The sequence below is a fragment of the Hylobates moloch genome, unplaced genomic scaffold (genome assembly GCF_009828535.3).
Source record: "Hylobates moloch isolate HMO894 unplaced genomic scaffold, HMol_V3 SCAFFOLD_13, whole genome shotgun sequence".
Taxonomy (NCBI): Eukaryota; Metazoa; Chordata; class Mammalia; order Primates; family Hylobatidae; genus Hylobates; species Hylobates moloch.
This window is the reverse complement of record NW_026652288.1, coordinates 24,117,608-24,144,572: the sequence shown is the minus strand read 5'-3', so window position 1 is coordinate 24,144,572 and position 26,965 is coordinate 24,117,608. Positions and strand designations below refer to the sequence as shown.

The window sequence follows — 26,965 nt, the reverse complement described above, 5'->3', positions numbered from 1 at the left end:
GTGATACCGCTGCCTCAGCCACCCGAGCTGGGACCACGGGCACACACCACCACACGCACCTAAATTTTTGTATTTTTAGTAGAGACAAGGTTTCGCCATGTTGCGCAGGCTGGTCTTGAACTCCTGAGCTCAAGCCATCTGCCCACCTTGGCTTCCCAAAGTCCTGGGATTGCAGGCATGGGCCACCACGCCCGGCCCTTTCCAGGTTTTCTAAGCCCTGTTTGGTTTTGGTTTTCCTCAGTTCTCTAAAGACTTCTTGGCATTTTGTAGCCTGTTTGGGATGTGCATCCCTGGTTCCAACCTCAGTCCTCCTCTTCAGAAAAGGTTCTTTTATGTTCCCACCAATCCCAAAACCCAACGACATTGGGTAAGAAACTCGAATTCACTTAAGCTTTAGTAAAATGTAGTCATGCGCAGAACTGTGTAAGGTGAATCAAAGTTGGTGAGCAGAGAAAACCAAGCACTTTAAAGACAGCGTGTGTTAGAGAAACATACAAACCGAAAGGCATGGCTTTTTATGGAAAAGTGTTCCCCTTTTGAGCTGTGGCAGGTTGGAAGGATTTGAGATCAGGCTGCAGATGAGCCGGGAACCCTGGGGGCTGGGGTTCTGTGTACTCACTCTGCTCCTCTTTTGCAGCAGCTGCCTCGCCCTGCTCTCTTCCCCTTCCTACTCACAGTAAAACCACAATCTGCAGCCAGACAGTTGGGTTATCAGCCAGCAGCGCATTTCTATGCAGTAGGGCTGTCCATAAACAGTAGAATGATAAAGAATTCATCCTCAAGCATTTTTACTCTGATCCATCTAATTTGAGGCTCATATCTAAACCAAAAATATTCAGGAGGCTGAAAAGCATTGTATGTGATAAGGATGATCTGTATTGGGGAGAACAGGGAGTGGGGACGGATGCCTAAGATTGTTAGAGCAGGTTAAGAAAAACATGCTTTTCCTTCCCTCCTTGAAGACGGAATAAGATACCAGTTTAGGAAGCTGTCTTTCGTGGAGGATAATGGCTAAAACCTCATTTCAAATGCAGCTTCCAGGTAGAAATCCTTGCACGCTTGCTCTTTTTCTAAGCCCTCTAGGGTAGCTGGGCCCTGTGCATTTTGCTTATTTTAGTATCCCCACCAACTAACACAGTGAAGGCACTTAGTAGACACTCATTAAATACTTGTTATATAAATGCAACCTCTCCGGCACCCCAATGCCCTAACTTCTTCCTGCCTTTTGCATTTTATAATTAAAAAAAAAAAACTATTTCAATCCTTAGAACTTGAGTTGCCCACTCAAAATAACCTGGGCAGTCTGGCAAGACAGGGGCACAGAGGTCTCAAATGAGGTGCACAGGATATCAGAACTGTCTACCGTTCTTCAGACTCAAGTTCCATTCCATGCCCACACCCCTAAAGGAAGAATGCTGGAGAAGGCATTGCTTTTCCATCCTATAGAGGAAACTGAGGCTCAGGCAGAATGAGTAACTTGCTCAGATTCTCTCAGTTTGGCGTGTCAGGTCCAGAAGTCTCAGAGTTTTGGAAGGAGCCTGAGCTGACCACAGTTCAGATCAGGACTCTCCTACTTATCTGCCACTTAGAAATAACGTGGGCAATATTTGCAATTTCTGTGGGCCTACCTCTGTGACAAGGAATAATGATAGGATTATTCTATCCTGAGCGATGAATTAAAACGGGATGATACTTGAGCCAATCACAGTGACTCACACCTGTAATCCCAGCATTTTGGGAGGCTGAGGTGGGTGGATCGCTTGAGTCCAGGAGTTCAAAAACAACCTAGGCAACATGGCAAAAACCTGTCTCTACAAAATATACAAAAAATTAGGCCAGGCGCTGTGGCTCACGCCTGTAATCCCAGCACCTTGGGAGGCCGAGGCGGGTTAATCATCTGAGTTCAGGAGTTTGAGACCAGCCTAGCCAACATGGCGAAACCCTGTCTCTACTAAAAATACCCAAAAAATTAGCTGGAGATGGTGGTGCATGCCCTGTAGTCCCAGCTACTTGGGAGGCTGAGGCAGGAGAATTGCTTGAACCTGTGAGGTAGAGGTTGCAGTGAGCCGAGATTGCACCATTGCACTCCAGCCTGGGCAACAGAGTGAGACTCTGTCTCAAAAAAAAAAAAAAAAAAAATTAGCTGGGCATGGTGGCACATGCCTGTAGTTCCAGCTACTCAGAAGGCTGAGGTGGGAGGGTCGCTTGAACCCAGGAGTTCGAGGCTGCAGTCAGCTATGGTGGCCCCACTGCACTCCAGCAGAGCGAGACCCTGTCTCAAAATAAATAAATAAAAATAAAAAGGTGATACAGGAAAGCGTATGCAAATTAGCTAAGCACAAACAATAGTTTCCTTCTTCTACCCCCAGAGTGGAAACAGCAGATAGAATTTTGTGAAGATAATAAAACTTTGTTGATTATTAAAAAAAATCAATCTGAAAATAAAGATTCCATGCATAATAAACCAGTATTTATAGAACTTTAATTAAAAGGGCATTTTGACAATGTAAATTCTTGTGTCTGACATATCTATTATCTGGTACACACATGCATTCGTGTGCACACACACACCCTTCCTTCCTCATTAACCAGTTTGAACAGTCAGCCTGCAGGCGGGAGCAGACAGGGACCCAGGAAGCCAGGGCGAAGAAGCTCCTAAATCAGATGGCTTCTGAGACAGTTTTCCCCTTCCCTCAGGCTGAGATATTCTGCCATCTGTTTTGATTAAACCTTTCAAAATTCAACTTGTGTTTTTCCTTCCATTCCTTTGAAATCTCCTTTAATTCAACAGTCTTTAGGCTTTCTTCTTTCCCTTAACCACCATCTGGTGCTTCTATTTAAAAAAAAGAAAGAAAGAAAAGAAAACACATACAACAAACACTTTGAGTTCCTTGGAAGAAAGGTATAATGATGAGGATAATTTATTCCCATAGTGAGGCCCATTACTATTTCCATGGCAACAGACTGTGATGTTCTGAACATGGGACTTTGTGATCATCACAAGAACAGAATGGCAAAAGGCCCTGTTCAGACTCTTTGTCCTTATGGATTCTTTGGGTAATCACCCTTGGTGGCTCCCAGTTGCCTACAGAATTAAGTGCAAAGGCCTTAGGGTGGCATTCAAGGCCCTTCTAAATCTGGTCCAGTCATTCCAGGCTCGTCGTCTACCAATCCCATGGCATATGGTCCTCTGGCATTCTCTACAACTCACTGTGCCCTGGACATATCACAAGCTCTCACACCTCCATTCCTTTGCCTCCACTGTGGCCTCTCCTTACAATGCCCTTCCTCAACTTCCCTATTTGTTTTTCTTTTTTTAACCTAATGAAACTCTCCTCACTTGAGCTTAGCTCAGATGTCACTTTCTCTATGGGCTCTTCCGTGGCTCACCCAGGCAACAGCAATAACTCTTTTCTGTGCTGCAGGCATTTTGCTCAAACAAGTATAATGACGCCTAACGTTTTGTATCATAGTTATGCTCATATCTCCTTCATTCAAATTTGGATTATTTGCTCTCAATATCCATGCCTGTTTCATTTTTGTCAAACACCTCGATTACTTCGCATGATTTATCAAAACATCCTCGGGGGTAGGTGGTTGGGCTTTTAATCTCCATTTTACTGTTACAACCCCAAAGTTTTAAAAATGTCAGAGATGGGGCCGGGCATGGTGGCTCACACCTGTAATCCTACCACTTTGGGAGGCTGAGGTGGGCAGATCACTTGAGGTCAGGAGTTCAAGACCAGCTTGGCCAACATGGTGAGACCCCGTCTCTACTAATCCAAAAATTAGCTGGGTGTGGTGGCACATGCCTGTAATCCCAGCCACTTGGGAGGCTGAAGCAGGAGAATCTCTTGAACCCAGGAGGCAGAGGTTGCAGTGAGCCGAGATCTCACCACTGCACTCCAGCCTGGGCCACAGAGCGAGACTCTGTCTCAAAAAAAAAAAAAAAAAAAAGTCAGAGATGGGTAGTAAGTGACAGAGCCAGAATTCCATGATAGAATGAAAAGAATGCGGACTTTAGAGTCAGGCATGTGGGGGCTCAACTTATGTTAACTCTCTAATCTTCCATTTTTTTCATCTGCAAAATTAAGATTAAACAAAATCATATGTGTAAAGGTGCTTGGCACATCATAATATTCAAATAATGTTAGTTTTCTTCTTCTTTTCCCTCAACGTCTACTTTCTAGCACCATCTAGAAACATAAGACATTTTTTATTCCATTTTTGTTTCCCAAATTTTTATATGATGCTGAAACTCAGATGAACAAGCAAACGAATGTCTTCTGCATCTTCCAGAGAAAAGTTCTGCCTTAATTCTCTTATCTGTAATCAAGTTTAAAACAGAAGCTATCCGACAGAGTTGTAAAACTTAAATGAAGCAACATGTGAATGCATGGAGCTCTTAGCACGGTGTTTGGCATATAGGAAGCACTCGGGATGTTTGCAATTACATTATTATCATCATTGTCCTCCTCATCATCATTATCATGATTATGATCATTACTTTTTGTGTGACAAAACAATAGACCCAGTGAGAATTACAAAAATTAATGAGACAGTCTCACAACTCTGTCTTCAGGCTTCTTGTTCCACAGCTTGCCCCTGGACTACAGGCATCAGTGCAGTCATTTACCTCTATAAGATTGCAGGCTTTAGATAGGGCTTCTGAGCCTTATCTTGTAATTCTTTCTGTTGGGTGGACCTAAAACAAAACCTTGCAAAAGAGAAGCCTTCAGTAAAATTTGGTCAAAAGAATGCTGGATGATATTTCCCCAAAAATGAGCACAAATACTGAAATAAGCCTGAAAAGCCTCTGGTTTCTCATCACCAAGATATTAATCATCACCAGGGGCGTACTGGCTAGGAGAGTCATTTTCATGAACACTGTGCACGTCTGTAGATTATTGAACAGTGCTTTTGAATACTTGAGATACTTCCATGTGTAACTTTTCTGCATAAGCTTTCTCTATAGGACACAGAAAATTCCCAGATTAGGAAACAGACTCTGCTCCTGATCTCCAGGGGATAGGCAACAGGGTCTTAAGAGACCATGTCCTGGAAAACATGTCAACCAGGTGTCAAGCACAGCCTCAGTTGGGTGATCTAGTGGTGGCATCACTTAGACATTTATTCAGCAAGTATTTATGGAGTACCTCTTGCATGTCAGGCCCAGTGTTGAGCTAAGTGAAATCATGAAATCCTGTTTAGCAATCTGTACCCCCCACCCCCACCAAACCAACCACCTATTGAGAAAGGACATTATTACCTTCAGATTAGGGATGTATGTCTCAGAGTTTAAGAGACTTGTCCCAATAACACCCACTTAATGACAAAGTAAGGATTTACATTTAAACCAAAGTCTCTAAGACACCAGAGCTCACATATTCTGCTGCATTCCCAGCTCCCAAGATCACTTGCAGATTTCCCAAGATGTATCGCTGGTGATGACACCCCAGTGACAGGTGCTGGCCCACCTGTCCCCTTTCTTGCTGTCCATCATGTTAGAGTAAGGGTTGAGGTTGGATTTGCTGGTTTCACCTCTGGCCATCGCTTACATTATGGCCTCTGGTCTGTGCCTCCTTGGAATAGGCAAGGTCCACAACACTCAGGGTACGAAGGGTCACGGGGAGGGGGTTTGTGGTGTGTCCTTTAATACCTTCCTTTTTTCTTTTCCTTTTTATTTTTTGATTTTTTGCCACAGCTGGGGGGGTGGGGGCACTGATTCTGACTCACTACACACTCTGAGAGTGTCTGACTCATCCCAGCGCTGGTGTTCTTCCAGCTCTGCTCAGTACACTGGGGTGTCCTTCCCCAGCTGCCTGGGATCAGCCAGACCCGTTCAGATGCTCTTGGTTCAGCCCTAAATGACACCAAGTTTCATTAGTAAATTAGACACATACACAAGAATCAAAAACTCCCCAGCAACCAACAGGGCTTAGGCAAGTTTTGGACTGTGTTGAAGCCAAGATTAATGTGCAATACCATTAGAATTAATGAACTGCTTTGCATCCAGGCATATAGTTCGCATTTACATTGGTCATATTCATAGTTAAAAGTTTATTTTTCAGTTTAAAAACTTACAAAAGTCAACTATAAATAAGAAGTATTGGTAGTTGAAAGTTAAAAGTTAACCATAATTTTTTTTAATTAACTATAAGTTAAAACAAAAAAGTTCTCTTTAACCAATATTTTAGAAAGCAGTATAATAAAATATCCTTCTCTACTTTGAGAATTTGTAAGAGATCACATTTATCAAAAGTTAAGAAACAAGCCTTAATTTAGCTGCTTAAATAATTATCCTTTTGGCTGTTCCCATATAGTAAATTACAGGTGTTTCTTCAAGTACGTGAAGGGCTCCAAGTTCATTTAATTGTTCCTGATTGCTATTTTTATCGCTATGCAATCATTCCGTTTCAAAAAAGAATTTTGTATTTGGTAGAATTTTGGCATTAAACTGTCCTTTCTTCCCATGGTCCTGTTCTGCCTCAATCTCCAGCAGAACTCTCCCCCATTTATTTATTGTCAAGAGTGTTTTGTCGGCCGGGCTCAGTAGCTCAAGCCTGTAATCCCAGCATTTTGGGAGTCCGATTCGGGCGGATCACAAGGTCAGGAGATCGAGACCATCCTGGCTAACATGGTGAAACCTCATCTCTGCTAAAAATACAAAAAAATTAGCCAGGTATGGTGGTGGGCGCCTGTAGTCCCAGCTACTCGGGAGGCTGAGGCAGGAGAATAGCATGAACCCGGGAGGCAGAGCTTGCAGTGAGCCGAGATCGCACCACTGCTCTCCAGCCTGGGCAACAGAGCAAGACTCCATCTCAAAAAAAAAAAAAAAAAGAGTGTTTTGTCTCATTCGCTGATTACTTATTCTAATTGCAAAACTTTTATTTCCAGCAGTTATAATCTTCTAGGAGGCAGTCTTAATATGAGTATCAAAAATGCTCTCATCCTGGCCAGGCACAGTGGCTCACACCTGTAATCCCAGCACTTTGGGATGCTGAGGCAGACGGATCACTTGAGTTCAGGGGTTCAAGACCAGCCTGGCCAACATGGTGAAACCCCCATCTCTACTAAAAATACAAAAATTAGCCAGGTAGGGTGGTGTGCGCCTATAATCCCAGCTACTCGGGAGGCTGAGGCATGAGAGTCACTTGAACCGGGAGGCAGAGGTTGCAATGAGCTGAGATCGCACCACTGCACTCCAGGTTGGGCGACAAGAGCAAGACTCTGTCTCAAAAAAAAAAAAAAGGCTAGGTAACGTGGCTCACGCCTGTAATCCCAGCACTTGGGGAGGGCGAGGAGGGTGGATCACGAGGTCAGGAGTTCAAGATCAGCCTAGTCAACATGGTGAAACCCCATCTCTACTAAAAATACAAAAATTAGCCAGGCGTGGTGGCGCACGCCTGTAATCCCAGCTACTCAGGAGGCTGAGGCAGGAGACTGGCTTGAACCCAGGAGGCAGAGGTTGCAGTGGGCCAAGATTGTGCAATGCACCACTCCAGCCTGGGCGACAAGAGCAAGACTCTGTCTCAAAAAAAAAAAAAGTCTCTCATCCTGTGGTGAGTATCCTGTATAACAGCAACGAACAACTTCCTTTCTAGGGAAAGCTGACTTTCTCTCCATTTTTCAGAACAGATGTTTGTATTTTTTGATGAACCCTCATCCTGACTCTCTCCAGACTTCTTTTCTTTGGGTTTTGACACCATGCTTCTTGTTTTCTACCTGATCTGACACCTTAAACTTTGATTTTCGTACCTATGAAATGCTTATTTACAAATATATTGTTATAGGCTGGAACCAGGGTTTTTGTTACCTCCCTAGTCCACATCTTTAAAATGTTTCCTAGTAATGTATGTTCTGCAGGAAATAAAACTGAGCTATGGTTCTGCAGAAACTTGATAATGTTCTCCCTGGAGGGCTCCTCATTCCTCAACCTTCTGAGGACCGGCCATGCGATTTTCCCTCACGGGGTGGGCCCTCAGCATGTACGTTTTAGACGTATTTGGAACTAGCAAGTTTGGTAGGACAAAGGATGTTTTAAGGATTTAAACAGAAAAGGAGTCGCCTGCATTGAACTCAATCTCATGCCGAAATTCTTGCAGTCTCTGCCACTGACACCGCATGTGTTCTGGCTTTCAGCAGGATTGTTCTCCCCGGCTTTGCTCTGAAACGTAAAGCCCCATTGCCCACTGCAAGTTTTAATGAAAAGCAGCTCATAAGCAAGTTACGTAACCTAATTGTAATCCAGGGATCAGCTTGGTTATATTATTTAAAGAAATAGCATCCATTTTCCGTGACCTGATTTAGAAAATAAACTTAGGGAGGAAAGAAAAAATACCCAGTTCAGCATTTGGCTTCCCATGCTCATTCTAATGAGAATGCTGGTAAATAATTCAGAAACAATGACTTTTAAGAACATTAAACCCAACTTAGCTCAGGGTTCTATCTCAAAGCAGCTAAAGCTGCTTAAAGTGAATTATAAATGATTATAAAATATGGAGCTTCTTGTTGCAGAAAATTTGGTCGTTTAAAAAGTTTATTTCCTCAACAATTCAACACATGCAGAATACTGACTAGATGCAAAATGAGGAATGCTAAAATGCATGGACTGTGCTCTTAGGAAGCCTGAAATCTGGCTAGGGGTAATGATAATGTATCAACATTGGTTCATTAGTGGGAACAAATGTACTACAGTAATGCAAGGTGTTAACAGTGGGGGAAGTGGTGGTGGTGGGGGGTGTTACAGGAACTCTGTCCTATCTTTGCAACTTTTCTGTAAATCTAAAAGTATTCTAAAATTAAAAGTTTATTTTTAAAAACCTGGTTAGGGAAACAGTTGGGTACACAAATAGAAACACATCCATCCTTTTTGCCTGGTTTATAGAAATAAAACCAGGCCTGCATAATAGGCAGCTTCCTAAGTGGTATGATTGTTTTATGAACTTCAGAAGCACAAAACTGGATTAATCACAGCTCTGATTCATGTTAATAGTGTGTCATGAATCAAGGGCTATGACTGGTCCTTTGGTTTTTACATAAACCTCATTTCGTTTATTTACATTGTATGTGTTATAATAATACAAGAAACCACTCATAACCCCACCTCTCAACCCAAAAGCCAAAAACTCTCCATGACATACATCGACCTATCTGTTCCATCCCATACCAGCCCCCAACATTCTTCTCAGTAGTAACTATTCTTTTAAATTTTGTTTTTATCATACATTGCTCTTCTTTAAATTTCGTTACACATTTGCGTGGGCCTAAACAGTATACTAGTTTTATTTGTTTTGAATGTATGATATGTTGTCTTCTAGGACTTGTTCTTTTAGCTCAATACTATATTGCTAAGGTTGATCAATAATGTTGTGATCATACTCTATTCATTTTCACCATTGTGTAACACTCAATAGCAGGAATGTACCACGATTTATTTAACCATGTTTATCAGTGGTTTAATAAATTGTTGCTATTACAAATGGATTGTGCCATGAACATTTTTTTATGTGCATTCTGGTAAACATATGCTAATGTTTTCATTGAACTAGAGATTTACAAGATTCAACAATCTTAAAACTGCGTAAGAATTAAAGCTTGACAGTTCACTTACAGAAATTATGTTAAGCGTGTCTGGGGAAGAGCATATAATACAAATTCTTCACTACTGAAGCAAAGGAAAATATGAATTATACACTAATTTCACATCAGTTAGGATTTGATTTGTCTATAACATAAAACCCAAATTAATCATTCCTTAAACATATATGTTGCTCTCATGTAAAATATCTAGAGATGAGAAGTCTAAGGCCAGTTTGGCAAGGTCTGCAGAATTGTCATGGACCCAGGCCTCTTCCAGCTTTTCAGTTTGCCATCCCTAGGGTATGACTTTTATTCTTCTGGTCCAAAAGGGTTGCTCAACTTCTAGTCATTAAATCTGCCTCCTCGTCAGCAAGAAGAAAAGAAAGGAAGAAGAGTGCATCTTCCATTCAAGGACACTTTCCCCAAATTGCACATGACATTTCTAATTGCATCCTATTAACTAGAAGGTGGACACATGGCTCTTGCTAGTTTCAAGGGAGGCTGGAAAATGTAGTCTTTATTCTGGTCATCTTGTATTCAGCTAAAAATTAAGGGTCCTATTACCTAAACGAACGGGAAAATAGACTTTGAAAACAGTTAATAGTCTCGGAGAATTATTACAGCTAAAGTGAAAGCAGAAAAGAAACCAACCCATCAAGGCTTTATTTTGAGAAGTAGAAAGAAAAACTAAACACTGATAACATCACCACCCAATGATGACCACTGTTAACTTGTTGAGATGTATTTTTCTAGACTTTTTCATCCATATAAAAAACTACATATATGTCTCCAGTATAGCCGTAATAATACCTATATCTAAACCAATATATTCACATGTATTAGTCTGTTTTCAAGATGCTAATAAAGACATACCCAAGACTGGGTAATTTATACAGGAAAGAGGTTTAAAGGACTTACAGTTCTACATGGCTGAGGAAGCCTCACAATTATGGCAGAAGGCAAGGAGGAGTAAGTCAACGTCTTACATGGATGGCAGCAGGCAAATAGAGAGTTTGTACAGGGAAACTCCCATTTTTAAAACCATCAGATCTCGTGAGACTTATTCACTATCCTGAGAACAGCAGGGAAAAGACTTGCCTCCATGATGCAATTACCTCCCACCAGGTTCCTCCCACAACACGTGGGAATTCAAGATGAGATGTGGGGCGGAGAGGGGCACAGCCAAACCATATCAGCACACATTACTTTTAAAGGGAAAATTTAAATTAGTGCCATCAGTCAAAGGGAAAGACAGCTGGGTTGTTTTCCTCCCTCCTTAAATTCTTAATAAACTTCATGGGAAATGCAACATTGGAGCAACTAGAGAAAAGAGGAGAATGTGGTCCAAAACTGAATGCTGATATTCCTCAGGGGTGCCAAATGCAAAATATTAATAACTTTAGCTGCATACAGGATGCTCTGGAATAAAGATTTAGAGGTGAACTTAAAAGAAAATAATTAGTCATCCCAGAAAACCACAGGCAATGGGGATGGTAGAAAACTTTGTGGACAGAAAAATTAATGGACACAAGAACTTTGGGGAAAGACAGACTAATGGAGTTTTCCAGATCATAGGTTAAAAAGAGTTACAAGTATCAATAACTATTTACCCTGAAGCACACCTTACCAGATAAGCACATGCTAGGCTCTCTGTTCTCTGTTTAAAAGTCTCCTAGTGAACCAACATGGCCTATGACCTTTTGTTAAGAAAAAGGACTATTATACAGAGCTGCAAATTCACCCAACAAACACTTACTAGGACTTACTATATGTCAGGTACTTGAGTACAAAAAAAGAACATACCATGGTCCACATCTTCATGGAGACTGTAGTACAGTAAGGCAGACAAGTACCTATAAAGATGAATTGGCTGGGTATGGTGGCTCATGCTTGTAAATCTAGCACTTTGGGAGGCTGAGGTGGGTGGGTTTCTTGAGCCTGGGAGTTGGAGACCAGCCTGCGCAACATGACGAAACTCCATCTCTTAAAAAAAAAAGATGAATTGATGTTTACTATGTTTCAGACACTGTACTAAGTACTTTACATGCATTGTCTGATTTAGCATTTATGACAATCTATTCTTACACTCATCTGACAGATCAAGAAAATGAAGCTTATAGGTCAGGTAATTTGAATGAGGTCACAAAGCTAGTAAGTGGCAGAGCTGAGAATCTATGTCACATCTGTCTGACTTTAGAGTCACAACTCCGGGACACTGAGCTAAACTGTCTTACAGCCCAGGTAGGTAGTGCTATAACAGAAGTCGGTACAAAATTCTGAAGGAACACAGAAAAAGCATCAAATATCTGCCAGGGGAACATTTATACAGTAATGTCTTAGCCTGTTCAAGAAGCTATAACAAAATACTATATGCTGAGTGGCTTATAAATAACAGAAATTTACTGCTCACAATTCTGGAGGCTGGAAGTCCAGGATCAAGGTGCTAGCAGATTTTACATCTGATGAGAACCCACTTTCTCATAGAAAGGCCATCTTCTCATTGTAACCTCACATGGCAGAAGGGGTGGGGATCTCTCTGGAGCCTTTTTCATAAGGGCGTTAATTCCACTCATGCGCATTCTGCCCTCATGACCTAATCACCTCTCAAAGGCCCCACCTCTAAATACCCTCACATTGAGTATTAGTTTCAAAATATGAATTCTGGGATGGGTGGGGGGTGCACATAAACGTTCAAAGCACACAAAGTAGCATAAAGATAAGAAAATATGAAGTCTAAATATAATGTCAGTAAGTGTTAAAATAAAAATCAATGTGAGCATTAATAAATGAATGGAAAAGATAAGATTTCTTCCATAGAGCCCATTAAATCTGAATTTTATAAGTAGCCTTCTTACTGTTTTTGGCTACACAGTTCGATTCTATATCATCTAATGCCTTTATCCTGTTTTAGTAGTTATTCATCTATTACTGACACCTTCACTTTTTATCAAGCTATTTTCTCTCTCTTTTTTTTTTTTTTGAGATGAGATCTCATTCTGCCACCCAAACTTCACTGCAGTGGCACAATCTTGGTTCATTACACCGTTGACCTCATAGGCTCAAGTGATCCTCCTGCCTCAGCCTCCCAAGTGATCCTCCTGCCTCAGCCTCCCAAGTAGCTGGGACTACAGGCATGCCACCACACCCAGCTAATTTTCTTTTTTGGTATTTTTTGTAGAGACAGGGCTTTGTTATGTTGCGTAAGCTGGGCTTGAACTCATGGGCTCAAACAATCTGCTCACCTTGGCCTCCCAAAGTGCTGGGATTACAGGCATGAGGCACCATGCCCAGCCTCAAGCTGTTTTCTCCATATACACTGCCTCTATATAATTATCAGCCCATAGACAGCAAAGTGAACCATGTGTGATCCCTTTTAAAAAATCACTGACTAGGGTATATTCTAGCATACTTGGCACTTAGTACATGCTTGAGTTGAAGTGATAACAATTTATTTAAAATTGATTCAGAGTAGTATATATCAGAGATCAGCAGAGAAGATCCAACATATGGAAAATTGGAGTTTGTAAAGACTGAAAACAAAACACTAAAACAGAACTAATATTTAAAATTATAATTATCTAATAAAAATGTCTGGCCGGGCGTGGTGGCTCACGCTTGTAATCCCAGCACTTTGGGAGGCCGAGGCGGGCGGATCACGAGGTCAGGAGATCGAGACCACGGTGAAACCCCGTCTCTACTAAAAATACAAAAAATTAGCCGGGCGTGGTGGCGGGCGCCTGTAGTCCCAGCTACTCGGAGAGGCTGAGGCAGGAGAATGGCGTGAACCCGGGAGGTGGAGCTTGCAGTGAGCTGAGATTGCGCCACTGCACTCCAGCCTGGGCGACAGAGCGAGACTCCGTCTCAAAAAAAAAAAAAAAAAAAAAAAAAAAAATCAAAAAAAAAAAAAAAAAAAAAAAAAAGTCTAGAAATAAAGAATACCTGAATCTACCCATTGAAAGGAAGATACAGAGTTGAGTATGAAGACTAGACAAGGGCCAGATCATGTAGGTCCTTGTAGGCCACTGTGAGAAATTTAAACTTCAATCTAAATGCAATAAAAGTCCTTTGGAGGACTTCAATCAGAAGCACCAGCCTGGGCAATACGGTGAGACCCCAATCTCTAAAAATTAAAAATAAAAAAAATAGCCAGGCACGGTGTGCTGTCCTGTAGTCCCAGTTACTAGGGAAGATGAGGCAGGAGGATTGCTTGAGCCCAGTAGTTCAAGGTGAGGCTGCCTGGGTGACAGGGATTTTCTCTCTTAAAGGAAAAAAAGGAAGCACCATTGTTTACACAAAATAGAGAAGTAGAAATGTGTGTGGACTTGAAAAAAAACTAAATATGAGAATGAAGAAATGGTTTTATTTCACAACACAAGGCCTTTCCACTTCCACTTTAATGATGGCAATAGAGAATTGCGCACATTCTTTCTATTTATCAAAATTCTCCCCATAAAGAGACTAACTTTATGCAAACTTTTTGGCATGAAAATGCTGGGTACTAAGAACAGCAAGCAATTTGTGGATTAAAGATATAAAATTAGCACTAGAATTGTTGAGATAAGCCTGGTTTATCCTGGCCAGATGATAAGCATGGGAAGTGGCTGGGTAATCAGAAACTAGTTGTCAAGTTAGAACAAGAGCTCCAAAATTATAACTCAGGATTGGGGACGAGAGGGTGTGAGGAGGAAAATTCAGAAAACAAAGCTCAGGAGAAGGCCAGAACACTTTATACTGAGCATATCCTGGGAAATCAAAGGAAAAAAAATCTATTAAAGGGAAGGGCGGTAGAAATGAGATCAGAGAAAAAAAACAATCAGAAAGATCAAAGAAAATCTGGTGCTTTCCGTCCAAATCTATACCTGAATGGATAGAGAAATATTAAGGGCTTCCCTGTCAAATATTTCATTTTAACTTCACTGTTATCTTATTTTTTTTTTAATTCTTAAGTTTTCACCCTCTGTACTCAAATTATATATAATTTTCTTCAAGATTAAAACACTTACATGGATTGTTTTGGTTTTTACAGCATGGAATATTAAGCTAATGTGAACTAATTCTCACTACAAATATACTAAAATGCTTTATAAAATAATACAAAAATTTAATTACATGTCAAGATTGAGAGAAAGAAAGGAAAAAAGAAAAAAAAAAGGAAACCACAAATCCCAAAAACAAAGAGTGATCCAAATTAGTGCAGTAAATCCAATTATGCTGTAGTAAACTGGAAAAGTGGATATTTTTTGTGCCTTGAAGCTACAGAAATCCCCAAACTGGTCCAAGATCCATAAAATTTCTTAAGCTCTAGCAAGAGAAAATGTAAAACATCAAAGCAGAGTGACACTCACAGTTCAGGGCACTAAGATGAAGGAAAAAGAACACCTTCTTCAAAAGTTCACAAAATATAAAAGAGATGAATCAATGAACCAGTACGAGGGAGAGCTCATATGTACAACAATGGGAAGAAGTCGTATCCTAAGAACTAGCTATCACAGCAAATCAGAAGGAGACTACTTACTACACTAAATATGTATTTAGGTTACAGTTATTAAGGAGTTGACATCAAATTTTAAAACTTCTACTCTGTAACTTCTGTGAGGATGAATAAAAGATAAGGCACAGACTGGGAGAAAATATTTGCAAACCACATATCCGACAAAGGACTTGTATCTAGAACATGTGGGAACTCTCAAAACAGTAAAAAAATAAAATGAAATAAAATAAAAATCCAATTTTAAAATGGGCAAAAGATATGACCATATATTTCATTTGAAAATAAATACAGGGCTGGGTGCGCTGGCTCACGCCTGTAATCCCAGCACTTTGGGAGGCTAAGGTGGGTGGATCACCTGAGGTCAGGAGTTCAAGATCAGCCTGGTCAAAGTGGTGAAACCCTGTCTCTACTAAAAATACAAAAATTAGCTGGCCATGTTGGTGCGCACCTGTAGTCCCAGCTACTTGGGAGGCTGAGATGGGAGAATCACTTGAACCCAGGAGGTAGAGGTTGCAGTGAGCTGAGATGGTGCCACTGCACTACAGTCTGGGTGACATAGTGAGACTCCGTCTCTAAGTAAATAAATAAATGGAGTAAACTATCAATACATAGAACTTGAATGGATCTCTAGGGAATTATACTGACTGAAAAAAGCCAATCTCCATAGGTTATATGCTGTATTATTCCACTCATATAACATTCTTGAAATAACAAAATCGTAGAAGTAGAGAACAGATTAGTGGTTGCCAAGGGTTGGGGATAAGGCAGAAGCATGAGGCAAGCGCTGGTGGTTCTAAAGAGGCAACATGTGGCAGCCTTGTGGTGATAGAACAGTTCCTTATCTTGATTGTGGTGGTGGTTACACAAAAATATACATGTGGTCGGGCTTGGTGGCTCACCTTTGGGAGGTAGAGGTGGGTCTTGAGCCCAGGAGTTCGAGACTAGCCAGGGCAACATGGTGAAACTCTCTGTCTACAAAAAGCACAAAATAATTAGCCAGGTGTGGTGACTCAGGAAGCTAAGGCAGGAGGATTGCTTGAACTGGGGAGGTCGAGGGTACAGTGAACCATGATCACGCCACAGCATTCCATCCTGGGTGACAGAGGGAGACCCTGTCTCAAAAAAAATTTTTAAAACTCCAAAGATTTATTTATTTAGAGACGGAGTCTCACTCTGTTGCCCAGGCTGGAGTGCAGTGGCGCCATCTCAGCTCATATGCAATAAAATTTCTTAAAACTGCACACACACGCATACACACATAAACATGCCTATAATCCCAGCACTTTGGGAAGCCAAGGCGGGTGGATCATGAGGTCAGAAGATCAAGACAATCCTGGCTAATACGGTGATATACCGCCTCTACTAAAAATACAAAAAATTAGCCAGGTGTGGTGGCGGGCACCTGTAGTCCCAGCTACTCAGGAGGCTGAGGAAGGAGAATCACTTAAACCTGGGAGGCAGAGGTTGCAGTGAGCTGAGATCACACCACTGTACTCCAGCCTGGGGGACAGAGCGAGACTCCGTCTCAAAAAAAAAAAAAAAAAAAAATTAGTGAAGTATGAATTAAATAAATGATTAAAGATAAGTAAGGAAAAAAACCTAGGCAGATTTTTAAAATACAGATATAACTTTAAGAAATAAAAACAACTATCACTGAAATGAAAAGCTTAAACAAGTTAAGCAGCAGGTTAGACATAGCTGAAGAGAGATTTCTTAACTGAAAAACAGATTTGAATAAATCACAGAGAATGCAGTACAAAGGGATTAAAGGGAATGGTAAATGTATGAGAAAAGTTAAGAGACACAGAGGACATAATTAGAAAATACTATATACTTCTAATAGGAGTTCCTGAAGGAGAAGACAAACGGCTAGGCAATGTTTAGAGAAATAATAAATCAAATGTTTTCATACTTATAAAAAAGATCTAAGTCTTTGCATTGAAGGAACAAGCTGAAAAACACACACACGAATGAAAAACTATAGAATATCAGAGATAAAGTCTCAAAAGCAACCAGAGACAAGACATATGACTACAAAATAATAACTATGAGACTGACAGCAGATTTCTCATCAGCAGCAACAGCATCTTAAAGACTTGATTAGGCCGGGTGCAGTGGCTCATCCCTGTAATCCCAGCACTTTGGGAGACCGAGGCAGGTGGATCACAAGGTCAGGAGATCGAGACCATCCTGGTTAATACGGTGAAACCCCATCTCTACTAAAAATACAAAATATTAGCCAGGCTTGGTGGCAGGCGCCTGTAGTCCCAGCTACTCAGGAGGCTGAGGCAGGAGAATGGTGTGAACCCGGGAGGCAGAGGTTGCAGTGAGCCGAGATCGCGCCACTGCACTCCAGCCTGGGCTACAGAGCCAGACTCTATCTCAAAAAAAAAAAAAAAAAAGACTTGATTAATATCTTCAAAGAACTAAGAGAATATATAACTATTTAAGCTAAAATCATATTCATAACTAAAGTATCCTTTAAAATAAGGCAAAAATGAGAATATTTTCAGAGAAATAAAAAAGTTTATTATTCACAGGGTATTACTGGAGATCTATGAAAATCTATGAAAATTGTTTCTTCCTGGAGTACCTGAAGAAAGAAATTGAAACAAAAATGATGACGTGAGATGCAAAAAAAAGGTTAAGAGATAAGTCGGTAAACATGTAAATTAAATCTATACAAATATTGTAAGAACTATAGTAATAATATTGAAAAACAATTTGGGGTTAGAAATAATTGAAATTATAGAAACAACAGAAATTATTGATTGGTAAGTAAAATACCAATCAAGAATAAGCTGTCACATGGGAAATAGGGGAGATCAAATTTAAAGAATATAAGGATGTGGTGGCTCATGCCTGTAACCCTAGCACTTTGAGAGGCTGAGGGAGGAGGATCACTTGAGGTCAGGAGTTCGAGACCAGCCTGGCCAACGGGCTGGTCCATCAAGAGGATAGAACTCTTGAGTAACTTTAAGCATTGTTAAGGCAAATGTACATGTTAAATATTAACAATAGCAAAAGAGCTTCTAAAAATATAGATATAGAATATGTAACTTCTGAGCCAACAAAGAATAAAAGAGGACTTAAAAGAATCAAAATAATAGATGACAGGAAAAGAGAAAAAGAGAAGCAAACAATGAATCTGGCAAACAGAAAATACAAAATAACTTGCTAAAAGTAATACCAGGTATATCAGTGATCAAAGTAAAAGAAAAGAGATTATTTCTGTCAATTAAAAGTATACAGGCTGGGCAGGGTGGCTCACGCCTGTAATTGCAGCACATTGGGAGGCTAAGGTAGTAGGATTGTTTGAGGTTAGGATTCGAGGCCAGCCTGGGTAACACAGTGAGACCTGTCTTTACAAAAAAAAAAAAAATTAGCCAGGTGTGGTGGCATATGCCTGTGGTCCTAACTACTCAGGAGGCTGAGATGGGAAGATCACTGGAGCCCAGGAGGTCAAGGTTGCAGTGAGCTATGATTGCACCACTGCACTCCAACCTGGGTGACAGAGCAAGACACTGTTTTTTTTTGTTTTTGTTTTTGTTTTGAGACAGAGTCTCGCTCTGTTGCCCAGGCTGAAGTCAGTGGCACAATCTCGGCTCACTGCAACTTCTGCGTCCCAGGTTCAAGCAATTCTCCTGCCTCAGCCTCCTGAGTAGCTGGGACTACAGGCGCGTACTACCACATCCAGCTAATTTTTTTGTATTTTTAGTAGAGACAGGGTTCCACCATATTGGCCAGGTGAGTCTCGAACTCCTGATCTCATGATTCGCCTGCCTCAGCCTCCCAAAGTGGTGGGATTACAGGCATGAGCCACCGTGCCCAACCTGAGACACTGTCCTGAAAAAAAAAAAAATCTACAATTCTCAGATTGAATTTTAAAAACAATAATGTCCTGCCATTTATCTATGAGAAAAAAGTGATGGAAAAAATGAGGAAAATATATATCTCTTAAAAATCAGATACACCAATATTATTACACAGAGTAAACATTAAAGAAAAAATATTATTAGTGGAAAGAGTATTATTACATAATAATAATAAAAAGAATAACTCTTTTGGTTGGGCTCAGTGGCTCATGACTGTAATCCCAGCACTTTGGGAGGCTGAGGCAGGAGAATCACTTGAGCCCAGGAGTTTGAGACCAGCCTGGGCAACATAGGAAGACCCCGTCTCTACAAATAATTTAAAAATTAGCCAGACATGACGGCACATGCCTGTGGTCTCAGCTACTCAGGAGGTCAAGGCAAGAGGATCACTTGAGCCCAAGAGGTTGAGGCTGCAGTGAGGTGTGATCATGCCACTGCACTCCAGCCTGGGTAACAAGAACAAAATCTGGTGTCAAAAAATTTTTAAAAAAAGAAAAACAGGCCGTGTGGTGGCTCACACCTGTAATCCCAGCACTTTGGGAGGACGAGGCAGGCGGATCACGAGGTCAAGAGATCAAGACCATCCTGGCCAACATGGTGAAACCCAGTCTCTACTAAAAATATAAAAATTTGTGGGCGTGGCGGTGTGCCCTGTAGTCCCAAATACTCAGGAGGCTGAGGCAGGAGAATTGCTTGAACCCAGGGGGCGGAGGTTGCAGTGAGCCAACATCATGCCACTGCACTCCAGCCTGGGCGACAGAGCAAGACTCAATCTCAAAAAAAAAAAAAACAAAAAAAAAAACAGAGAATAATTCTTTTTTTTTTTTTTTTTTTTTTTTGTTGTTGAGACAGGGACTCTCTGTCATCCAGGCTCAAGCACAGTGGCACAATCACAGCTCACTGCAGCCTGGACCTTCCAGGCTCAAGTGATCCTCCCACCTTCCCCTCACAAAGTGCTGGGATTACAGGAGTGAGCAACCAGGCCCAGCCTAAAAATAATAATTATGTTTTGTTGAATGCTGTTTAATTCAATGTCTGGGACATAATAGATGCTCAATAAATTAATGGTTGATTAAGTCATGAGGAAGATACAGACCTAACAGCATAGCCTCAAAATGTATCGAGAACAACTTGACAAATGTCTACAGAAAAATTGAGAAGCCATAATTATCCTGGAAGATTTTTAACATTCTTCACACAGGAAGTAATATCAAATAGATAAGTTTAGTTAAAGATATAGACTATTTTGTATTACTGACTTAACAAATTCAATTCAATGGACACACATAGAACCTTACACCCAACAATTGGAGAATATGTAATTTTTCAAGATCATTTACAAGATCACATAGAAAACATTTACGGCCGGGCGCGGTGGCTCACGCCTGTAATCCCAGCACTTTGGGAGGCCGAGGCGGGTGGATCACGAGGTCAGGAGATCGAGACCATCCTGGCTAACACAGTGAAACCCTGTCTCTACTAAAAAAAAAAATACAAAAAAAAAAAAAAATTAGCTGGGTGGGGTGGCGGGCGCCTGTAGTCCCAGCTACTCGGGAGGCTGAGGCAGGAGAATGGCGTGAACCCCGGGGGGACGGAGCCTGCAGTGAGCTGAGATCACGCCACTGCACTCCAGCCTGGGCAACAGCGAGACTCTGTCTCAAAAAAAAAAAAAAAAAATTTACAAATATTGACTATGTAATACAACATAAAGGAAGTCTTAACAAACACTAAATAATTTCTATAGAGATCATGTTTTCTGAGCACAATGGGATAAAGTCAGAAATAAATAACAAAAGTATGTTTTAATAATTCAGTTCCAAAGAAAAATAATAACAAATATAAACTGCATTAAAACAAATAACTGAAAATATCGCATATTAATCTCATAGGACAAGGAACACATAAGGAAAATTTACTGCGTCATATGTATATATTTTGAAAGAAGAATGAGACGGGTGCGGTGGTTTATGCCTGTAATCCCAGCACTTTGGGAGGCCGAGGTGGGCAGATCACCTGAGGTCTGGAGTTCAAGACCAGCCTGGCCAACATGGTGAAACCCTGTTTCTATGAAATACAAAAATAAGCCCAGCGTGGTGGTGGGTGCCTGTAATCCCAGCTACTTGGGATGCTGAGGCGGGAGAATTGCTTGAACCTGGGAAGTGAAGGTTGTGGTGAGCCGAGATTGTGCCACTGCACTCCAGCCTGGGTGGCAGAAACTCCATCTCAAAAAACGAACAAACAAACAACAAAACAAAACAAAAACAACCAAAAAAGAAGGTACAGATAAACAATATTGGAAATGAAATAAAGATATAACTATGATTACAATAAAAATACTTTGACCAAATTAGTGCCAATAAATTTGAAGACAAATGACATGTATTTTTTAGATAAATATAAATTATAACATTTAATCAGAAACAGAAACTATTTCTATATCTATATACCTATAATCATAAAAGAAATGGAGTAATTGTTAAATTTCTCACAAAGAAAACATAAGGTTCATATGATTTTATAGGAAAATTTATTTCCAGAAAAACGAGCTCAAAGATGGAAAGTTCATTTTATGAGGCTAGTATATCCTCGATATCAAAGCCAATGACTGTACAAGAAAGGAAAATTTATGTCAATTTTGATTATGAATATAAATTTTAAAAACCCTAAACAAAATAATAGCAATTCGAATCCAGGAATGTGGTTATTTTTTTCAATCATGAGCAATTTGGGTTTATCACACAAATGCAATAATGAAATGCATATGAAAAAAATCTGTTATTTCAGTTCAACTCATAAATAAATTAAGGAAAACCATGTCATTATCTCAGAGGATACAGGAAAATCAGTCAGTAAAATTCTACTTCTATTCATAACTTAAAAAACCACAACTCTAACTAGAATTAGCTAATTAGAAATAGAAGACTTTCCTAACCCGAAAAGGGGTATCTACCAAAACCTTCGGCAAACGTTGTATTCAACAGTGAAATGATGGGCCAGGCACAGTGGCTCATGCCTGTAATCCCAGCACTTTGGAAGGCCGAGGCAGGAGGATGGCTTGAGTCCAGGAGTTTGAGACCAGCCTGGGCAACATAACAAGACCTCATCTCTACAAAATAATTTTTAAAATGTGGCCGAGAGGCCAGGCCCGGTGGCTCACACCTGTAATCCCAGCACTTTGGGAGGCTGAAATGGGCGGATCACCTAAGGTCGGGAGTTTGGGACTAGCCTGGACAACATAGTGAAACCCTGTCTCTACTTAAAATACAAAAAATTTGCTGAGTGTGGTGATGCACGCCTATAATCCCAGGTACTCAGGAGGCTGAGGCAGGAGAACTCCTTGAACCCAGGGTGTGGAGGTTGCAGTGAGCCAAGATCATGTCACTGCACTCCAGCCTGGGCGACAGAGTGAGACTCTGTCTCAAAAAAAAAAAAAAAAGAAAAAAAATTGGCGGAGAATTACTTGAGCCCAGGTAGTCAAGGCTGTGGTGAGCTGTGTCTGTTCCACCGCACTCCAGCCTGCATGACAGACTGTGACCCAATCTAAAAAAAAAAGAAAAGAAAAGAAAGAAAAGGAGGAAAAAGTGAAATTCTGGAAACATTTTTAAATTCAGGGAAAAAAAAGACAAAAATGACTGCTATCCTGACTTCCATTTAACTTTGTACTGGCGATCCAGCACAAGAATCAAACAAAATGGGTCAGAATTAGAACCACAGAAATAAAACTATCATAGCACATTAATCATAATTATTTCAAAATTCCCTGTCTGATAAGTCTAACATCTCTGCCATATCTGAATTCTGGTTTTGATGCTTCCTCTGTCTCTTCAAACTGTGTTTTTGCATCTTAGCAGGCCTTGTAATTTTTTGTCGTAAACCAGACATGATATTGATTAAAAGGAACTGAGGTGGACAGGCCTTTCATGTGAGGTTTTATGTTTATCTGCTTGGGAGTCAGGCTTTATTTTCTGTTTGCTGCAGCTGTAGGTGTCAGAGGCTAACATTTCCTCTGGTGTCTTTGTTTCTCTCTCCCCTGTTGGCTTTACGTTTCCCTAGAGACTTCTTAAGTGTGTCTAAGGCAAGCCATTCTTTCAGCTGTATTCCCCCGTTATCATACAGGAGCCCTATTGCTGCGCTGGTAAGGTGTTGGAAGAAGGGATGGGTTCCATAGACCTATGATTAGGTCTCTCAGGCTTTTAGTGAGTCTGTGCCCGAGTCCTGACCTTCACATGTTCTTCTCAGCTTTGTTCTCTTTTTATTCCCCCCTTAGGTGACACAGAAAGGCTAGAGAGAGCCAGAATTGAGTATTTCCCTTCCCTCAGGTTAGTCAATCTCTGGTAAAACCCCAGTCAGTTAGGCCCTGGTAAAACAGTTTCTCTTGAGGGCTGGCCTTGTTAAGGAGAATAAAATGTTCTGAGAATATTTCGAAGTGGTTACTTTTCCCCTCTCCCTGCCAGAAGGACAGGGGATTCATCTCCAGTGTTGACCATGAGACTGTGGAGGGCTCCTGGAAGTAAAACCCACAAAAGTGTGGGGGCCACCAAGACTGAACCCCCCTGGAGCCTTTAACTCTCAAATGTGCCCATACTGAGCCTCCAACAACTCAGATGAGGCAGTAAAAATCACTGGCAAAGCTTATGACAGCTCAACTCTTGAGTAGATGTTTTTATTATTTTTAAATTTCTTTTATTTATTATTAATAATAATAAATTATTATAACTTATTGTATTTATTATTTACAATTTATTATAAATAAATTGAATAGAGATGGGGTCTTGCTATGTTGACCAGGCTGGTCTCAAACTCCTGGCCTCAAGTGATCCTCCCAGCTCAGCCTCCCAAAGTGTTGGGATTACAGGCGTGAGCCACCGCGCCTGGCCTCGAGTAAATTTCTTTTTTTTTTTTGAGACAGAGTCTCCCTCTGTTGCCCAGGCTGGAGTACAGTGGCACAATCTCGGCTCACTGCAACTTCTGCCTCCTGGGTTCAAGCGATTCTCCTGCCTCAGCCTCTTGAGTAGCTGGGACTACAGGCACAAGCAACCACGCCCAGCTAATTTTTGCATTTTTAGTAGAGATGGGGTTTCACCATGTTGGCCAGTCTGGTCTCAAACTCCTAACCTAAAGTGATCTGCCTGTCTTGGCTTCCCAAAATGCTGGGATTACAGGCGTGAGCCACTATGCCTGGCCCATGTCTTTTTAATATTAATATTCTGTGTAATTAAATGGCAAAGACACAGAAAGCACTTTTCCACACCAAGGAATGATGGTACTTCTCGCAAGGAAAACCACTTGTGTATTGTTTTGGGCTATGAGCTGAACTAGCCACTTTTTCACAGAACACCATTTTTACTTGAAAGAAAGACTGACAAACTATAGTTATCCAGACTTGAGAATTTGGCAGGCATTTTTTCTCAAAAAAAAAAAAAAAAAAAAAAGAACAAAATGAGCCTGTCACTTCAAAGAAAGCGACTGACTGCATCTGTTGCTAACGATACATTTTGAGCTTTCAAGCAAAAATTAGATTTTTGGAAAACTTATGTCCACCACCATGAACTTGATGGTTTCCCAATTTTTAAAAACCTTTATGGTTAAATCAGTGGTGCTATAAATAAATGTGGGTTTTTGATACTGTAGAATGAAATCTGTCAACATTCGTAAGACATGCATAATTCAGCAAACCAATATTTTTGAAATGACCACAAAATATCAATAGGTTTTAACATAATAGAGTATGAGAAATACATTGATATGATTTCAGATTCCACTTTGCAACTAATCTTTTTTTTTTTTTTTTTTTTTTTGAGACGGAGTCTTGCTCTGTCACCCAGGCTGGAGTGCAGTGGCGCAATCTCGGCTCACTGCAAGCTCCGCCTCCCGGGTTCACGCCATTCTCCTGCCTCATCCTCTCCAAGTAGCTGGGACTACAGGCGCCCGCCACCACGCCCGGCTAATTTTTTTTTTGTATTTTTAGTAGAGACGGGGTTTCACCATGGTCTCGATCTCCTGACCTCGTGATCCACCCGCCTCGGCCTCCCAAAGTGCTGGGATTACAAGCGTGAGCCACCACGCCCGGCGCAACTAATCTTTAAGAAACTATTATTTGCTAACTTTTGATTTAGTTTTTTCGATAAAGAATATCCCAAATGACTGAGGCTATTAGATTACTATTCTCTTTCACAACTGCATATCTGTGTAAGGCCTGCATTTCTTCATATACTTTAACCAGACAACATGTTGCAACACATTGAAGGCAGAGGCAGATATGAGACTTGCAGCTGACTTCTATTAAGCCACACATGAAAGAGATTTACAAAAATATAAAACAATGCCCCTCTTCTCATTAATTTTCTTGGTTTGGTAAAACATCGTTTTTTTTTTTTTCATTAAAAAGCATGTTATTTGTGTTAAAATATGATGGGCTTATGATTTTTAAACGAATTAATAAATATTTTCACATTTCTCAGTTTTAATTTTGAACACTATAAATATCAATGGATATAATCCATGTCAAAAAAAGCTACTTGGGGACCTTAATAATTTTTACAGTATAAAACGATCGCAAAAGCAAAACTTTGAGAACAATTGCCCCAAGAAAAATATCTCCAGCTGGGCTCGGTGGCTCATGCCTATAATCCCAGCACTTTGGGAGGCCGAGGTGGGCAGATCATGAGGTCAGAAGTTCGAGACCAGCCTGAGCAACATGGTGAAACCCCGTCTCTACTAAATATACAAAAATTAGCTGGGCTTGGTGGTGCACGCCTGTAATTCCAGATACTCGGGAGGCTGAGGCAGGAGAATCGCTTGAACCCAGGAGGCAGAGGTTGCAGTGAGTCGAGATTGTGCCACTGCACTCCAGCCTGAGTGACAGAGCAAGACTCTGTCTCCAAAAAACCCCAAAAACTTCCCCATCCCCCAAGAGACACATACAAGACTATTCATTGCAACAATGTTTGTGATTACCCCCCAAATTAAATTACTTAATGTCTTTCAGTAAGAGTATGGATGAATACCTTTTGATATAATAACATAATAAAATATATTTTTAAAGTTAAAAATGTGTTCGATTTACATGTATTGGCTGGGTGTGGTGGCTCACCCCTGTAATACCAGCATGTTGGGTGGCCAAGGTGGGAGGATCACCTGAGGTGAGGAGTTGGAGACCAGCCTGGCCAACATGGCAAAACCTTGTCTCTAATAAAAATACAAAAATTAGCCAGGCATGGTGGCATGAGCCTGTAGTCCAAGCTACTTGGGAGGCTGAGGCAGGAGAATTGCTCGAACCCAGGAGGTGGAGGTTGCAGTGAGCTGAGATCGCACCACTGTACTCCAGCCTGGGTAACAGAGCGTGACTCTGTCCCAAAAAATAAATAAATTTTCAAATATTTACATATATTAATGTGGCTGATTCTGAAACATGGTGAGGGAAATAAAAACACTTTGCAAAAAGAGAAGTACAAAATGATACCACTTACATTTCAAAAACAGAGAGAAGGATATCTTTGTTTATAGATGCATCAGTATGCAGTAAGAACACAGGCTGGGCGCGGTGGCTCACGCCTGTAATCCTAGCACTTTGGGAGGCCAAGGCAGGTAGATCACGAGGTCAGGAGATCGAGACCATCCTGGCCAACATGGTAAAACCTCGTCTCTACTGAAAATACAAAAATTAGCTGGCCATGGTGGCGTGCACCTGTGGTCCCAACTACTTGGGAGGCTGAGGCAGGAGAATCATTTGAAACCAAGAGGCGGAGGTTGCAGTGAGCCAACATTATACCACTGCACTCCAGCCTGGCAACAGAGCGAGACTCTGTCTCAAAAAAAAAAAAAAAAAAAAAAAAAAAAAGAAGAAGAAGAATATAAACTCCTGTTTGTGGTTTACATAGAAAAATATCTACTAACCTCAGGATGGGAGTGGGGAGTGGGGTCAGGGGAAGAAGGGGTAGGTTTTAATGTATACCAAATTGTTTAGAAAAAGTTGTGAAGTAAGTGTGTCACAAAGTTAATATTTATTGATCTGGGC

The 26,965-nt window shown here is 40.8% G+C and overlaps 1 long non-coding RNA gene across 1 annotated transcript in view; it reads right to left on the bottom strand.

Moving 5' to 3' along the window:
• Nucleotides 1-11,391: 11,391 nt before the first annotated feature.
• Nucleotides 11,392-26,965, bottom strand: part of LOC131381074 (uncharacterized) — a 29,584-nt gene continuing 14,010 nt past the window's right edge. The window contains exons 2-3 of the long non-coding RNA XR_009209521.1: nucleotides 15,973-16,045; nucleotides 11,392-11,565 (exon numbers count right to left, since the gene is read on the bottom strand). This is a non-coding gene — a long non-coding RNA (uncharacterized LOC131381074). The remainder of the gene's footprint in view (nucleotides 11,566-15,972; nucleotides 16,046-26,965) is intronic.